Raw genomic sequence first — 18,645 nt, 5'->3', positions numbered from 1 at the left:
CCAAGGCGCACCCCAGCTAAGGCTCCTGCAGGGGGAGGTTCGAGGCGGGGTGGCCCTGGCCGCCCTAGGCAGATAGATGGAAGGCCGTTGCCGCCCTGCCGTTTTTGCTGTGTGATGGACCAGCATGAGAAGGTCCTCTGAACAGGAACTGTCCCTGGCCAGGTAGCGTGAGAATTTCTTCCAGAAACTCCCACAATGGGAGCCATCCCGAGGCAGGGGCAGAACCTGAACACCCAGGCAGGGCTCCCCCCAGGGCCTCAGTGTAGGAAGGTCACAACCTCAGCCAGTAGCAGGACAGATGCGAGGTAGACAGCTTGGCAGCAAGGGCAGTTAAGGAGGGCCCCCCAAATCCTCATCAGCTGGGAAGCCTGGGGTGGAGAACGACCTATGGGTGGGGCCCCCACAGGATGCGGGAAGGCTCCGCAGAGGCTGGCAGGGTCTTCCCAGACCCTTCAGAAGTCCCAGTCACTGAGCAGACAGCCGGCTCTGTTCCGCCTCGGAGAGCTGGGGTGTGAGCGCGAGCACAAGGGTATCCTGGGGGCAGCTGGGGTTGGGGTGGGGGAGACTGCAGGGGCCGTGGCCTCTCAGGCTACTCGGCGTTGGCCCTGGACCGCCTTTCCCCAAACCAAGACCCACACCCGGAGGGGAGAGCCAGTGCTCTGCCGCCTGCTCCTTCGCCGGTCACCCCTTTGCACGTCTGGCTGTTTTAGGGACATGCTCGCCGCCCCCCCCAATTTGGCTGTAAATCCCTGGATGGCAAGACAGATCACCCTCCTGACACCACATGTGTAGATGAGCCCGGAGAAAACCTTCAGATCTCCCATGTCTAAAACCAGTTCTAGGGCTGGGGGTCCCACGCACGCCCCGCAGGGCAGGACGAGGGAACACCACTTTGGAAACAGGGAGATGTGAGTGCAGGGAGGAGGAGCCTTGTGGTCACCACACCACAGGAACTTCCAACCCCGGGGCAGAAAGGTGTTCGCAGCTGGACCCCACTCCCGGCCACAGTTCAAGCCACTGGTGATGGGCTGGGCTGAGGCTGCAGCAGGCCCAATCTCTTCCTCCCTTCCCTCACTTCTTTCTCTTTCTTCTCCCCTCCCTCCCTCTTTCTTTCTTTCCCTCCCTCCCTCTCCACAAGGAATTAGCTGATTAACTCACTGCCCTGTGAGGCAGACCTGGGAAGACCCAGGAGGCAGAGGTACGGAGGAGGGCAGGTAGGGGACTCTGGGACCAGACTCGGGGTTTCGGAGATGGATGACTGAGAAATGCCATGGGTGACCGCTTTGCAATGCTCAGGTGGGCTGTCCACCCAGATCCACCTAGCTACAGAGGCGGACGAGGCCCGGGGGCCGGTGGTCAGACCCAGGTTGTGGCTGGAGGTAGGGACCCCGAGGGGCAGGCCTGGGCTCACGGAGGGAAAGGGGAAGAAGCCGGAAGCAGCTCTGTGTGTCTAATGGAGGATCCAGCGGGGTGGGCAAGGCCTTCCTCTGGCACCGCATGGGCCAGGGGTCAGGCACCAGGTGAAGGAGCATGTCCGGGGACTCTTGCCTAGCCCTGGAGAGACTGTGCAACCGGGGAAGTGGGGCTGCAGGTAGCACAGGCAGGTACACGGCAGTGTGAGAAAACAGCACGGGACCAGGGGCCCCCGCACTGGCCATCCGCCACCTCAGCCCCTCGCCATCCCTGGAGCTTTACTCACCCTGCTCCCAGCACCCCACAGGCCCTCGGTCCTCCTTCCACTCCAGGAGTGAGAATCCCTCTGCCCTCTGTCCCTTTGTCCCTCCCTGCACCGCCCTCTGTGTCCCAGGCCGTGGGCTCCCACCCTGCCAGCCTGGCAGTGACCATGGGAAGTGACCTGGGGCCAGGTGGGACAGCCTCTCAGGGAGAACCCCGCCTGGGCCCACATGGCCCGAGAAGATATGGGTACTGCTGACCCAGACACAGGAGGGCTTTGCACCCGGGAGAGGGCAGGACCCAGCGGAAGGGGCGGCTACAAGTGTATACACAAGGGTCCAACCAGCAGTGACACCAGCACGGTGGCAAGAGGGACGCCTGGATGCAGCAGCAGGGACAACGGGTCTGGGTCAATCCCAGGCCTCCCCTTCTCCAGCAAAATTGATAGGACGGGGACCGCACATGGCATACAGGTGGGGTCTGGGGTTCTGGACAGCAGAGATGGCCCAGGGTGAAATACCAAGATGGCAGGGAGAGGGGCCTTGGGAAACATGGTGCTCTGCCCCTGAGGGCAGCCATGTGTGGGTGAGAGCCTGTGCGAAGGCTATCTGGCCTGGGCCATGGGGTGGGGGTGGGGGGCCCAGGCAGGGGTTCTCCCTGAGAGGCTGTCCCACCTGGCCCCAGGTCACTTCCCATGGTCACCGCCGGGCTGGCAGCCGGGCTGGCAGGGTGGGAGCCCACGGCCTGGGACACAGAGGGCGGTGCAGGGAGGGACAAAGGGACAGAGGGCAGCAGCTGCGCACCGAGCTGTCCCCTCAGCATCCTGCGCCAGGCCAGAAGGAGCAGGTGGGCCCGGAGGACTCAGGCCTTTGTGCTCCTGCCCAGGGACTGCCACAAACCATCCATCAACTAGAAGCCCCTCATTTAAATTCTAATGGGGCGGGGTGGGGCTTCGGAGAGGGGGCCTCCAGCACCCTCCCCCTCTGTGCTGCTGCAGGCTGGGAGTTCTCCAGATCAGGGTCACAGTCCTCTCAAGGCTGTCCCTGGAGAACTCGGGAGCACGCTTTCAGTTGCTGTCTGGGGGCCCACTCACAGCCCGCCACCTGCCACAGAAGGACCAGCAAATGGCCCCATCTGCTTGCAGTGTGTCGCTCCCAGACACCGGGCGGATGGATGTGCTTCCCGTGGAGGGCTCGGGTTTTCCTTGGGACTCAGTCCGCAGACAGCGCTCCATGTCTGATAAAGCTTTCCTCTGCCACCAGCAGTTATAAACAGCCCTTCCCTGGGCAGTAGCGTCTGTCCAGGGGCCCAGTGCTGGGCTCTGGAGGGCTGGGAGCAGCCAGCCTGTCAGGTACTCACTCCGGACACCTGCCTGGCCTCATGTGCTTGCTGCTCAGTCTTGGTTCTCATCTGGTTCAGAACATGAGTGTGGAGAGGGGACCCCATCTCTTCCCCCCTCCCCTCCCTCCCCACAACCTGCCACATCTGAGGAGCAGGCGGGGCCCTGCACTGTGAGGGGCAACATGGAAGGAGTTGGGGGGGATGGGGTTGTGGGGAGTGGCCATTGCAGAACAGGTTCTGGCAGGCTGCAGTGAGGACTTGGAATTTCACTCCAAAGGAACATCCCACAAATGAATTAGGAGTCAGAAATACAGAATTCAGGGACCAGCAGTAATGGCTATGTCGCTGGACTCCCATGTAATCGACCATGGTTCGCATCCCAGACCCGATGGCTTAAAATTCACGCTGGGTGCATGTGCGTGCGTGCCCAGGATCCTGAGAGGAGAATGGAGGAGAAGGGTTTGTGGCGTGACCATCCCCCCTGGGCTTGATCTCTCGCTTTCTGTCTCTCTGTCTCTCTCTGACTGTCTGGCCAGTGCACACACCCTATACCAAAAACCGCTCAAAAAAAAGAAAAAGAAATACAGAATCCGCTCATGTTGCCTGCCCTGGCCCTAACAGCTTACTGCACGGGTCAGGTGGGTTCACACTCAGCTCTCTTTCTGGGGGTGAGGTGTGTCTAGAGCCCTGGGGAGAGATGGTAAGTTGGAAGTTGGTGACATCCATCACCCAACTGCAGCAAAACAGGTAACGGCTGACGTCTGAGTGCAGTAACACGCCGGAAAGTGCCCACCTGCGTTGCTCATTAATCCTGAACGTGAGTCCATGACCCAGGAGCTGGTCCACAGAGGAGTGGGAGCTTGTGCACAGAAATGCACCCCTGGAGCTACACTGAGCTCTCAGCCTCTCAGTGGAAAGTTTTCTGTTTGTTTTTAAGCACCTGGTGATGCCTGGCTGTGGTGGCACAGGCAGCAGGACGCACCGTGTGATACTGAAGCCACGCAGAGGCCCAGGTGTCATCCCAGGCTGCCCTGAACACACCAGGAGTGCTGCAGTCACTTATCCTGACTGGCCGGGAGTCAGAGGGACAATGGTGTCATGACAAGACCATGCCAAGTGTCTCTTTCTTTCTCATTAAATTAAATAAAATAAAGTGATATATTTGGGAAGAAGTTGGTGTAAGCGGCCCTTTCAATTCGCTTGCCCTGAGAGCTGCTTTTTCTTTTTTTTTTCTTTCTTTTTTTTCCAGAAGTTGCCACTAATACTCACTGAGAAAAATGGTGGAGGCCTTTTTATCGAGAAGAAAATAGAGAGTATGCATTCTCAAGATGGAGATGTGAGATGAGGCTAGAGAACCCAACGAAGCCACGCCCAGATTCTTGACCTACAGAAATGGCAAGATCGTAAAATGCTGCTTAAAGCCATAAAGCTCGGGGTGATTTGCTACACAGCAGTAGATGACTAATACATGGGATAAAGAGTTGGCCAGAGGGGGCAGCAGGTGCGTGGAAGTGAAGGCAGCTGGATGGGTAACCTTGCTGTTCGAGTCCCAGACTTGGCAGCTTGAAAAACACGCCAGGCTTGTCTCTCTCTCTGGTGAGCTCATGCACCCTGTAGGAAAAAAAGAGAAATGTATCCAGCATGCTATGGGGGTATAATTAAGGATTGAGGTGGGAAGGAAAAATAAAAAATAAACAGAAATTAGAATAATTTAAAAATATTTTTTATTTATTATTATTTTAAATTTTTCCATAGAGCACATGTGCTCACAAGAGACAGAGAGAGAGAGAGAAAGTGAGAAAGCAAGCCACCAGGTCCAGGACTCAAACTATGATCAGCCATGTGGGAGTCCAGCGCTTTAACCATCATGCCTCCTGCTGGCCCCCAGAATAATGCCTAAATAAACAAACAAAAATTACCAATGGACTTAGGCCAGAGGCAGTCAGTGAGGAGCAGAGGAATGGAGTTGAGGTGTTGTAGCACCAGAGAGAAGCCCTAACCGTTGAAGGGGTGCAGTGCTGCCCAGGGAGGTGCAGTGCTGCAGCGTGATCTGGGAGCCGTGCACTTCCGGTGGCTGGAGAAGAAGGGGAAAGGGGGTGTGCGGAGGTCTGTGGATGGAGATCTGTGGAGGTGGTCTCTGGGAGATCACACCGTGGCATCAGTGGTGGCCTGGGCCACTGTGGGGTGGGATGCCTGGAGAGAACAGGGAGGAGGACAGTGCCAGCACCTCTGTATTCGTCTCTCCTGCTCCTGACCACTATGGCCTGAGGCACGTGGGGATTTGCACACCCAGGAAAATGGGAAGGAAGGCCACAACGAAAGATGCACCGCCCATGTTCACAGCATCATTCATGCCTGCCAAGAGGTGGAGATGACCCAAGTGGCCACTGACGGTGGAGAGATAAACAGAATGTGATCTGTTCGTATGATGGGCTGTTACTCAGCCTAGGAAGAGAGGAAATTCTGACCCAGGCTATGACATGGATGAACCTCAAGGACATCATGCTGAGTGAAACAACCTTGGACGGAAGGACAGACACTGCATGACTTTATTCTTCTGAGGTCTCTGCGATATCAAATCCGTAAAGACAGGAAGTGGTATGAGGGGTGCCAGAGGTGGGGGAGAAGAAGGGGAGAGGAGTATCTAATGGGGACAGAGTTTCTGTTTGAGAAGATGAGAATGTTCTGGAAATGGAAGGTGGTGATGGCTGTACCACAAAGCAAAGGGATGTACTTACTGCCACCAAACTACTTTCATTTTATTTTATTTTATATTTTAATTTCGAGAGAGAGTTTTGTTTTGTTTTGTTTGCTCTAGGGCTTACATGCTCACCAGAGAGACAGAGAGAGACAGAGAGACAGGAAGCAAAAAATCACCACCTAGAAGAATGGCCACACCACAATCCCTTCTCCTCCATTCTCCTCTCAGAAATTTGGGCAAGCGCACACACGCATCTGGCATAAGTTTTAAGCCATCAGGTCCAGGACTCATACCATGGTCAACCATGTGGGAGTCCAGCAATGTAACCATTATGCCATCTGCTGGTCTCAACATATTAAAATTTATGGGATGCAGATAAAACAGTATGAGGAAGAAATTTTATAACTTTGAATGTCTATGTTAGAAAAGAAGAAAGACTGGGACCATTAGTTAACTTAAGGGCTATGTAGCTGGACTCCCATGTAGTCTACCGCAGTTCGAGTCCTGGACCCAGTGGCTTAAAACTCACGCTGGGCGCGTGTGCATGCGTGCCCAAGATCCTGAGAGGAGAATGGAGGAGACGGGATTGCGGCGTGGCCATCTCCCCTGGCGGGGGATGGGGGGTGATTTCTCATGGGAGTTCAGCGACACAGCCATTACACTGACTGCTGGTCCCTCTTGCCAGGGTTTTAAGTTGAGTGTTCATGTGAAGGGATCCACCTGCTCAAATAGAAGTACTCTTACCCAGGCCAGCCAGTGGTGTGGTGGTTAAGGCTGCTGGATTGTACATGGCTGACTACACCATTGAAGTCCTGGACACGGTGACCTGAAAAATATACTAGGTATGTGTGCTTGCGTGCCCAAGATCCTGAGAGGAGAATGGAGGAGAAGGGATTGTGGCGTGGCCATCCCCCCTGGGCGGTGATTTCTCACTTTCTGTCTCTCTGTCTCTCTCTGTCTGTCTGGCGAGCATACGTGCCCTATAGCAAAAACTTCTAAAAAAAAAAAAAGATTAAAAAAGAAGAAGAAGAAGAAAGACTGTAAGTCAATATTCCAAGCTTCCTTTGTTATTTTAATTTTTTAGATTTTTGCCACAGGGCACATATGCTATCATAAAGAGACAGAGAGGGAAATGATAAATTACCCCCAGAGAAGATGGCTATGCCGCAATCTCTTCTTCTCTATTCTCCACTTGGGGTCTTGGGCACAGCACCCACCATGTTTTGCTGGCTGCTGAGTGGCTACAGAGTTGGCCATGTGGAATCCAGCGCCTTAACTATCATGCCATGGGCTGATCCTCCAGACTTCTACTTTAACACACTAGACAAATAAATTTACTTGTTGTTGGAACTTAAAGCAAGGACAAATAAAGAAATAATAATGATTTAGAATGGAAATCAATAAAATATAAAATAGGAAAAAAATGGAACCAAAAGGGGCCAGCAGGTGTGTGGGAAGCTGCGCACCAGCGAGTCTGCCGAGGTTTCTCAGAGAGCAAACAATTACAATCAGGGCCCACCGTTAACAACCAATCAGGGCCCACCGTTAACAACCAATCAGGGCCCACCGTTAACAACCAATCAGGGCCCACCGTTTACAACCCACCAGAGTGTATATAACCACGATGCCTGGCCCACAGTAGCCAGACGACGACGACGACCGAGACGATGACAACGACCAGGAAGACGACAACTGAAGAGCCTGAAGAGCTGAAACACCGCGCAGTCTCCAGACGACACTGAAGATCCCGAAGAGCTGACACTGCATCGTCTCCAGACGATCTGGGAGACCCTGAAGAGTTGTAACACTACATCGTCTCCGGACGACCCTGAAGAGCTGTGACACCGCGTCGTCTCCGTGCTGCTCACAGTAGACGACGCGACCCTTAAGAGCTGTGACACCGCATCGTCTCTGTGCTGCTCACAGTAGACAATGCGACACTGCGTCGTCTCTGTGCTGTACCGTGCTGCCCACAATAAACAGACGACGCTGTCGTCTCCGTGCTGTAACACTACGCCGCTTGTCCCGGCTCTCACTCCTTCACTCAGGAAACCTGTTCGGCTGTCCCCCTGGGTCGGGACACAGGTGATGTAGTGGTTAAAGGTGCTGGATTCGCACATGGTTGACCACGGTTTGAGTCCTGGACCTGGCAGCTTGCTTTCTCCCTTTCCCTGTCTCTCTCTGTCTCTCTCTGGTCGAATTAAAAAATAATAACAAATACAATTAAATAAATAAATAATTTTAAAAAAAACTGGAACCAAAAGTTGGTTCTTTGAGAAGATAGAAAAATAGAGACTTTAGCTAGGGTGACAAAGAACAAAAGAAAGGAGACACAAATGACTGAAATCAGGAATGATGGAGGGGACATCACTACCAAAGTTAAAGGAATTTATTATGAAGGAATACATTGAACTACTTTATGCCAACAAATTGGACAAGTTTGATGAAATATGATTCCTAGAATGATACAAACTGACTCAGGGAGAAGTTGAAAATCTGGATAGACTTGTGCAAGTAACAAAATTGAGTTAGTAATTTAAAAAAGTTTTCCATAAAGTCCAGGCCAGATGGCTTCACTGGTGAATTCTACCAGACATTTAAAGAAATAACAATAATACTTCACATTCATTCAGAAAATAGAAGAAGAAGGAAATCTTTCCAACTTGTTTCATGAGTCTAGTATTACCCTGATACCAAAGCCAACAGCAACATCACAAGGAAAGGAAATTGCAAAATAACATCCCTCATGAACATAAACATAAAAAAGATCGATTAGCGAGGCGAATACAGTGTGATCTTAAGAGGATCATACACATGACTAAATGGGAATTATGCAGGAATGGGAGCTGATTGAACATCTGAAAAACTGATCAGTGTATTTATCCCATTTATGGAGTAGAGGATGAAACCACATAATTATATTTGTATATAATTTCCTTTATCCGAACGGATACAGGAAAAGCATTTGACAAAATCCAACACCCACTTGGGATCAAGGTTTTTAGGAAGTTAGAATGGAAGGCAATGCTTCAAACTGATCAGGGATGTGGACACGTGCCACAGAGCCACAACTCCTCCGTGTATTTACTCAGGCAACTATTATTCATGTCACTGTGGACTCAGGCCCTTTACTCTTTGGGTTATAACCCAATAGTGCCATTACTTAGCCACTGGGGACTGGTTAGCCACCTCCTCTTTCACACATTACACGATGCTCCGGGCTCATCTTAACTGTCCCTGCCCCAGTGCTAGAGTCAGTTCTGTGTCCAGGGAAGGTTGGTGCAGTGATTGGAGAGTAGCAGTTGGGACAGAGATCTGCGTGCTGGATGGTCTTTGGGATGTTGTGGCTTCTCTGCCCGCTGGGTGGACAGAGCTAGAACATAGATTTTGTATATTAACCCACTTTCACTTTACTCTCAGGATTTTGGGCATGCACGCACACGCGTCCGGCATGAGTTTTAAGCCACCGGGTCTGGGACTCATCCATGGTCAGAGTCCAATGTAACCATTACACCATCTACTTGTTCCTCTGTATTTTCTTATATGTTTCTCTGTGCGTAGACAAAAAACCATGGATTCAGACCAAGATCTTATGAGGCCAACGCAGGCCGTTCACCACTGACCACCTCACCTTAGTAACTGGTCAGACAGAAAGCTGCTCTCATGGTCTATGATGTGCTCACTTGCTCATTCAACCGCAACGTCCCCTTCCTTGGAGTAGTTCCGGACCTGCTAACCGGCACTCCTGTGAGAAACGGTGACCAACCAGGGCCTTGCAGGGTCCAGCCAGGTGCAAGTTCTACTGTAACTTGGGCTGTCTCCTCCTTCTGCTCCCTTCTGAGCGCTGGTGTCACTCATGGCAATGCAGCCGAGTCTATCTGTTAGGTTGCTGTTCCATGCGGAGTCCTCCCCGCATCCTGGTTGGTTTTAATTGCTTGTCTTTTGAGGGATGTGCGTGAAGGGGATGTGGGACAGCTCTGACGCCAGTGTCAGAGCTACACGAAGAGATGACCTCAGAGAAGAGCTGTGCCCCTGAAACCCTGCCCCTTCCTATCTCCCCTTCCTCCCACTGCTTTCCTACCATGCACCCTCCCGCCCCTGAAGGCAACCACTCTCTTCAACGTCAGGTTTATCCTTCCTGCAATTCTCTGGCATAGATGAGATGAGTGTGAGGGTGAGTGTGTGTGTGTGTGTGTGTGTGTGTGTGTGTGTGTGTCCCTACATGCTCGTTTTCTCACATTAAGGCAAGCATGCTATAGATACTCTTTATTTTTTTATTTTACCAGAGGGCACAGATGCTCACCAGAGAAAGATGGAGACAGGGGGAGAAAGAGAAAGCACGCCCCCATGATGGCTGCTTAGAGACTGTTCAACAGTATGGTCACTCCACAATCCCTTCTCCTCTATTTCCCCATCCTGTTGGGATTTGGGGCATGCATGCACATTCACCTGGCATATTTCACAAGCTGCTGCTGCCAGGATTTGAACCTTCAGTTGGCCATGTGGGATCTGGTTTCCTTAACCACCAGGCCATGGTGCTGCCCTTAGTTATGTGCTTTTCTTATTTGATAGCATACCCTAGAAATCACTACCTAGCATAGCAGTCCACTGAGGTCTTCCACATTTTTTTTCCAGCTGCCACTGTTAACCCAAAAAGATAAATGAGCAAACTATGTCAAGGAAACAGGACTTTACTTTTTATGAATGAGCATAAGTTTGATGACTGTATAGGATACAGATCGAATGGGCTAATATCCAAAAGTGCTCACTAATATCCTAAAATCTGTGGGTTTTAAAGGCAAAATCCACAAGTGGGAGGGAGTGGGGTGTAGAGGTTGTTTGGGACAATTATTCTTGGATACCAGAATCAGCAACAAGAGTAGCCTCAGTCCAAGGTCGGGCAGTCTCTGGGCAGATGTCCTGGCAGAAATCAGGTTGCGGTGGTCTTTGGAGAAGGTCGTGATTCTGGCAGAATCCTCTAAGTGATGGTTCTGGTTATGAGGCATGCTAGTGTGACTCCATTTTGATTGTGAAAAACTTCCACACTGAAGTGGATGCGCCATAGTTTCTTCAACCTCTACTCTGCCTGCCGGCAGGTAGATCATTCCCGACCGTGTGCAAAGAAAACAAGGCTGTGGTGAGTAGCCTGTATGGATGTGTTTTATTCTGCCAGAGCTGGATCTTCAGGGGAGGGTCCTAAAAACGAGATTTCTTAGAGAGAGAGAGAAAAAAGCAAGGACATATGTAATTATATTAATTCATTTGGGCAGTCATAATAAAATACCATAGCCCAGGTAGGTTAAACAAGAGCAATTAATTTTCTCACAGCTCTGGAGGCTGGAACTCTGAGGGCAGGACACCAGCATAGTCAGGCTCTAGCGAGGGCCTTCTTCTGGGTAGCAGATGGCTGCCTTCTCTGCGTCCTCACATGATGGAGGAGGAGAGCGAGCTCTCTGGTGTGTCTCCTTAATAGACCAATAATCCCATCTGGGGGCCCCTACTTTCATGACTTCATCTAACCTAATTACTTCCCAGAGACCCCACCTCTTAATACCATCGGTTCAACATGCAGATTTGCATCAGCGTGGCTTCATGTTTCGGGTAGGGGTTGGGGTGTGTATAAACATTCGATCCATAACAGCAGCTTTGTTAGGCGTGACCAAATTTCCCTCCAGGAGGATGGTACCATTTGCACTCCTCTCCGCCCCACCCCCGTGATGTGTGGGCATGCCAATTTCCAACCTCACCAAAGGAGTACGCTGTCACACTTTCACATACTAGCCAGTTTGACTGGTGAGAAATGGGATCTTGGTGTTACTGCAATTTGCATTTCTCTAATTATAACTGACTTTAAATATCTTTTATATGTTCGAGGGCCATTTTTACATCTGTGTGTGTGTGTGTGTGTGTGAATTACCCGTTCATGTCTTCTCCCTATCTTCCTGTAGACTTTTTTGTTTCTTCACTCAATGTTTAAGAGTCATTTATTTATCAAGGGCACTGGCTCTGTGTCTCTGGTATATTTTGCAAATATATTTTCTCCCACGTTGGCAGTTGTCTTTTGACTTTGTACGTGGGGCTTTAGGCATGGCAATTTTTTAAAATTATATACTTAAATCTATTCATCTTTTTAGGTTGCCTCTGGATTTTGACCCAAGGCTCGCAAACCTTTCTCTACACTGAGATGAGGACTTCGCTGACATTTTTTCCCGCATCAGTGTGGCTTTGTGTTTCACACTGCGATCCCTAATTCTTCTGGAGTCTATTCCTAAGTATGGCAAGGACGACGGCTTTAAATGTGCCTCTTTGCAGCCTAGCCAGGTGGTGCAGTAAATAGAAAGGGAACTGGAGTGCTGGAGGCCACGTGACTACCTATGGCTCTGGATCTCCTGAAACGTGCTGCTGCCTGTACGTGTGCCCAGGATCCTGGCGAGCTGAAGGCTAGGGAGTGATTGCAGCGTGACGAGACCCGCTGAGGGTGCCTTTTCCCCCTCTCTCTCATGAGCGCACACACTCTCATGAATTAACTAAATAAATAATTTTTGAGAGATTTTTGCTATAGGGTATGTGCACTCACTGGAGAGAGACAGAGGGAGACAGATAGCAAGTCATCACCCTCCAGGGGGGATGGCCATGCCACAATACCTTCTCCTCCTTTCTCCTCTTGGGATTTTGGGCACACACACATGTGGCGGCAGGAGTTTCAAGCCACCAGGTCTGGAACCTGAACTGCAGTTGACTATGTGGGAGTCTAGTGATGTAACCACTGTGCCACCTGCTGGTCCTGATAAATGAAAAAATAATTTTTTTTGAGAGGTTTTTGCTATAAGGAGCATGCGCTCTCCAGAAAGACAGAGAGAGAGAAAGTGAGAAATCACCCCCCAGGGGGGATGGCCATGCTGCAATCCCTTCTCCTCCATTCTCCTCTCGGGATCTTGGGCACACACGCACACGCGCCCGGCGTGAGTTTAAGCCACCGGGTCTGGGACCCGAACCACAGTCGACTACAGGGAGTTCAGCGACATAGCCATTATGCTAACTGCTGGTCTCCTGATAAATGAAAATTTAAAAACTTTTCAGACCAACAGGTAGTGTGGTCATTAAGGCACTGTATCCGACATGGCCAGCTCTGCAGTTTGAGTCCTGGACCCAAAGGCTCAATATGCTGCACGTGTGTGCCCAACCCCCTGAGGGGGGAATGGAGGAGAAGGGATTGCAGTGCCGCTATCTCCCAGCAGGGGGTGGCGAGAGTGACATCTCACTTTCCCTCTCTGTCTTGTCTATCTCCAGTAAGCACCTATGCCTATGGCGAAAATCTGAAAAAAATTTTCCCTTTACATTTTTCTCCTTCTTAATAGCTACTAGTTTATTCCAATGCCATTTATTAAAAATACCATCTTTACCCCATGATTTGTGATGCCCCCTGCCTTAAACCTTGGGCCCGATTTCCAGTCTGTGTATATGCCTACAGCAGATCACATGATCTTAGTTATGAAGGAACTGGGATGTTTTTGAGTTTGCTAGGTCCAGTCCTCCTCATTCTTATTCTTTTTCTTTTTCTTTTTCAGTGTATCCTTGGCTATTATTACTTTTCCATAAGAACTTCACTGTCAATTCGTCTAATTCCACAAAGCAGCATACTGGGGTCTGAACCGTAAATTAACAAGCTGAACTGACATCTGCGTGTGCTGGCCACCCTGTCCAAGAAGAGCTGTCTGTGGATCTTTCAGGGATGCTTTAAGGTTCTCCCTGGTCGGGCTCTGGTACAGCACTTCCCAACACCCCTGTCTCTCCGGGGCTTTCTTCTAAACGGCTGCTGATTTTATACCAATTCTGATCCTACAGTTTTTTTTTTTTTTTTTTTTTTTTTTTAAGTCTCACTGGAGAGTGTTAAGCTGGTTTCTGAGCATAGTCAAGACTCAGCTCTCTTCTCCAAATGCTCCTTGCTCTGATTCGAATGTGTCCCCCAAATTCATGTGTGGAAACCCGGTTGCGATGGTATCAATAGGATGGGAACTCAATCTGACTACAGTACTAGGAGATGGGGCCTTTGAGACATGATTAGGGCCAGATGAGGTCATCAGGGTGGGACCTCCACAGTGAATCCCAGTGGCTTTATAAGACGAGTGAGGGTGACCAGAGCTGACCCACAGACACGGATTCACAGTTGTGTCCTCTTGCCATGTGATGCTGAGTGGCCTCAGAACTCTGGCGAGTCCCCACCAAAAAAAGAAAAACTTTGGCAAGGCCAGAGAGGGGAGCCCCTGGACCTTGGTCTTCCAAAACCACAGATGGAATAAAGCTCTGTGGCAAATGTCTGTGGTATTCAGTTACCAAGCAACTGAAAATAGACCGAGCCAGTCCTTAAGTGGCTCTCCATGTGACGTGTGCAGAGGTGCTGCAGCAGCCCACGTGAGGAGCCAGCAGCTCGCCCCGCGTGTGGGCCAGAGCCGCCATGGCATAGGCAGCACCAGGGCGGTAGTGATGAGAAGGGCGCACCCAGTGTGAGACTCCCCTTGACTGCAGGGGTGTTGGATGGTGAGAAATGCCTGCCTGATGTCCTGGCACACAGTACGCCAGAAGCATGCGCTGTTAGAGTTACAGCAGGGGCCCAGCAGGTGGCGTGGTGAAGGCAGCTGGCAGATAGATCCCACATGACCAACTTTTCAGTTCAAGTCCTGGACCCAGTGACTTGAAAACCATACCAGGTACATGTGCGTGCCCAAAATCCCAAAGGGAGAATGGAAGGGGAGGACCATCCCTCCAGGGGTGATTTCTCACTTTCTCTCTCTCGGTCTCTCTCTGGCGAGTGCACGCATCCTATGGCAAAAACTAAAAAAAAGAAAAAGAGAAAAAGAAATTCTCTCAGGCAGTCCATCATGTTAACAAAGGGAGAAAATTGCACGATCATCTCCATGGGTTCCAGAAAAGCTTTAATAAAGCCCCACATTCATGATTGTAAAAACCCTAGCTAACAGGAATAGACTGTCGTCTGACGTCCTGGTGAGTCACAGCCAGCTGTCCTTACGTCGGGAGCAAGACTGGGAGCTGCCGAAGAGCCACACGCAGTGTCGCTCTCCCCCCCACCTCCTGCCTGGTGCTATAAGGAGAGATAGAAGGAGAGACAACTATATAGTTGGACACATAGAAAGCCCCTATAACTTAGTGTTCTCGGCTGAATTGTGCCCCCTCCACTGTTTTACTGAAGTCCCAACCCCCAGTGCTTCAGAATATTTGGAGACAGCGCCTTTAAAAGGTAATTAAGGGAGACCAGCAGATGGCATAATGGTTTCATCGCTGGACTCCCACATAGCTGACTGCAGTTCAAGTCCTGGACCTGGCCCCAAATCCCAAGGGGATTGCAGCATGGTCAGCTCCCTCCCCCCGGGGGTGATTTCTCACTTTCTGTCTCTTTGTCTCCCTCTGCCTCTCTGGCTACCACATGGGCCCAATAGCAAAAATTTCTCTCAAAAAAAAGATAACTAAGGTAAAATGAGGCTGTTGGGGGTGAGCCTTCATCCCATATGACTGATGTCCTATAAGAAGAGGGGATTAGGGCCAGCCAAGTGATTAGGTAGTTAAGGTGGCTGGATCTCACCCGGCCAACTGCACAGTTCAAGTCCTGGACTTGACTTGAAAAGATACATGAGGCTTGTATGCATGTGTGCGTGTGTGCCCCAAATCCTGAGAGAGTGGAAGAGGAGAGATTGTGGCATGGCCCTTCTCCATGGGGGGTGCTTTCTCACTTGGTCTCTGTCTTCAGCATGTGCCCTATACCAGGAAACAAAAACAGGTATATTTTGTATTATGCATATTTCACCATAATTTTTAAAATTACACATTAATAGGGACAGCAGATGGCTACGGGGCCAGCAGGTGGCGTAGTGGTTAAGGCCCTAGAACTCCCATGGCTGACCGCAGTTTGCGTCCTGGAACCAGCAGCTTGAAACTCTTGCCAGGCATGTGTGCATGCAAATCCTGAGAGGAGAATGGAGGAGAGGGGATTATGGCGTGGCCATCCCTCCTGGGGGGTGATTTTTCATTTTCTCTGTTTCTTGGGTGAGAGCACATGCCCCACAGCAAACCATCTCTGAAAAACACAAAAATTTATTAATAATTTACAAAATCCATTGCTTCCATGCCAGAAGCAAACAAGTGGAAATAGAATTTGGAAATTGTTGTTCATGATAGTACTAAAACATCAAATACTAACAGGAGATGCTTAAAAACACTGTGGTGGCAATTACGACGTTTTGGGAAAACGTAAAGATTATCACTGAAAATGGAAAATTGACCGTATTTATGGCTCAGAAGACTCAGTCTTCTTGAGGTCTCAATTCTCTCCAAACCTGCCATCCACGTCTTAGCTCAGGCTTTAAGGGAATGCCTCTGCTGCTTAAGGAGTGAAGAGGACAGTTGCTGTGGATTTCTAGTGGATACCCTCAATCAAATTAAGGCAGTTCTTTCCTGTTCTTCTCCGTCTGCAAGCCGGGAGGGTATTGAAGTGCACTGATAGACCCGAAGTCGAAACACCCTCGCACACTGAGAAAACCTTGCTTCTGACGACGAGGAGTGCTATTTCAGTCTCCTGCTGGATCGTGTCAGCCAGCATTACTTGGGCAAGCGCGGAAGCAGCACTGTGTCTTTCTGTGTGTGCAGAACACGAGCTCCTGAACAATGCGGAGGGCGGCTCGCTGTGGAGCGGAGCGCCCAGGCAGGGAGACTCACCAGGGGGTACTCTGTATTGTTGCTTGTGTTTATGCACGGCTTCCACAGTGGAAATAAACTGCAAAATGGAAATTTGTAGGATGTTTACATGGACGTTTTAATGTGATACCGTCACGTGGTTTTCTCTTTTCCATTTGTTCTTCCTTAGTGTGTGTCTGTGCGTATCTGTACATAACTGTGTTCGTGTGTGTGTGTGTGTGTGTGTGTGTATTGCTGGATGTGTCTGTCTGCATGTGTGCCTGCGTGTATTACTGGGTTCCATCTATGGGTTTACTGAGAGCATGTGTCTGTGCAACTGTATGCATCTGTGTGTGTGTCTTTGTGTAAGTGTGTGTCTATGTATCACTGGGTGCACGTGTGTGTATGTGTGCTCCTGGGGCGTGTCTGTGTAGGCTGCAGTGGGAGGCTTGAGCACACCCAGCTCTGGTGCAGGGTGTGGGGAGTGCCCCGCCATTCCTGGGACTTTGTGTCCCTAATCCTGAAGCAGAATGTGCTCTGTACAGACTCACTGGGCCTGCTCCGTGAGGTCCCCGGGTGTTGGTGTCACCAGCTGGTGTACGGCCACTGTATCATGACTTCTTGGCATGGTTCGCCCTGGTTTTTGACTCTTTTGTGTCCCATTAGAAAGTCAGCATCTTAAGGGTGCACCCTGGGTCCTTGTCTGACTGTCCTAGCTGGGACGCAAGCCTTGGTCCTAGGAAGGCCCCTAAAGATTCTGAGTTACTGGGACCAGCAGTTAGCGTAATGGCTATGTTGCTGGACTCCCACGTAGTTGACCGCGGTTCGCGTCCCGGACCCGGTGGCTTAAAACTCACGCCGGGCGCGTGTGCGTGCGTGCCCAAGATCCCGGGAGGAGAATGGAGGAGAAGGGATTGCGGCGTGGCCATCCCCCCTGGGGGGTGATTTCTCGCTTTCTGTCTCTCTGTCTCTCTCTGTCTGTCTGGCGAGCGCACGCGCCCTATAGCAAAAACCTCTCAAAAAAAAAGATTCTGAGTTACTGAGTGAATCCATTGTATCCCATTTTGCCTTAGAGAATGATCAGATTTCATGAAGATTTTCAGTTATTGGTGTACATTTGTGTAAAAGATGCTCTTTTAATTCTTAAAAACATCTTCGATCGCTATCATTTCCTTTCCTCTGTCTTCTCTATTACTTCCTATTTATTTTGATCAAATTCATTCTTTTCGAAGTCGAATTTTTTGGATTTATTGGACAAATCCTTTTCATTTTCTATTTTATTCATTTCTATTTTGCCTTCCGTTAGTGATTCCCTTCTGCTGCTTTGCCTGAGTGTGTCGTGCTGGTCCTTTTTCTAGCCTACTTGTTATTAAGTTTTTAAGCTTTCTTGTTTTGCAAGGAAAGCCTGTAAATTGCCCTCAGAACTTCCTTTGGTGACCTCATGGAGGTTTTGCTGTGAGAACTCAAGATGTTGTTCATTTCTAAACAGCTTGCAATCCAGTTTTCATTTCCTCTTTAACCAGAATTGAAAGGTGCCTTTTTGAAAATTATTTTCTTTTCTTTTTTTTTATATTCAATTACTGTATTTCTTCACGAAATTGAAAGTGAATTTTCTCAGCATGGATACACTGTATGTTCGTTTCTTTGGGCTAGAAAGGTACTTTTTTAATGTTGGCGTACTGATTTGAAAATTGTACTGCATGGTGTCCAAAGACCATGTCTGCATGTTCTCTGCTTTGCAGGAGATGCACAGATTTCAGGCCGCCCTGAGCAGGCTGACAGGACTGACTCTTCGGTGGGTCTCCTCTTTCGGCATGGTGACCACATGCGCAATCTCACTCATCAGCTAGGTAGCTCGGTCCTTGGTGCTGAGTAATTTATTTGTTTGTTTACTTACCTGCCTCCGAGAGATCTCGGGCTCATTGTAAGTGGCTTTGCTTTCTCTTTTCTGGACGCAGTCTTCTGCTGCGTGATCCATGGCCCCTCCACCTTTTAGAGGATTATGCGTCTAGTCAGTGTAGTAGCCCCCTCTCCCTCGTTTAAGCCCGTTGATCTGAATTCTACTCCAGGTGATACTTACTGATGCACAGGTACGACAGCACGCTGTAATCTGTCCACATGACCGCCACTCTCTTCTCCTCTAGCGTGAAAGTCTTTGCCGCTTAGTTTCTGATCCTGTTAGAACAGGCACCCTGTCCATCGATCTTTGCCACCACTGCGAGCCCTGGCAGACTCTCAGCAGG

Source organism: Tupaia chinensis, unplaced genomic scaffold (genome assembly GCF_000334495.1).
Source record: "Tupaia chinensis unplaced genomic scaffold, TupChi_1.0 Scaffold144019_1, whole genome shotgun sequence".
In the NCBI taxonomy this organism is placed as follows: Eukaryota; Metazoa; Chordata; class Mammalia; order Scandentia; family Tupaiidae; genus Tupaia; species Tupaia belangeri.
Note: the sequence above shows the minus strand (reverse complement) of the source record.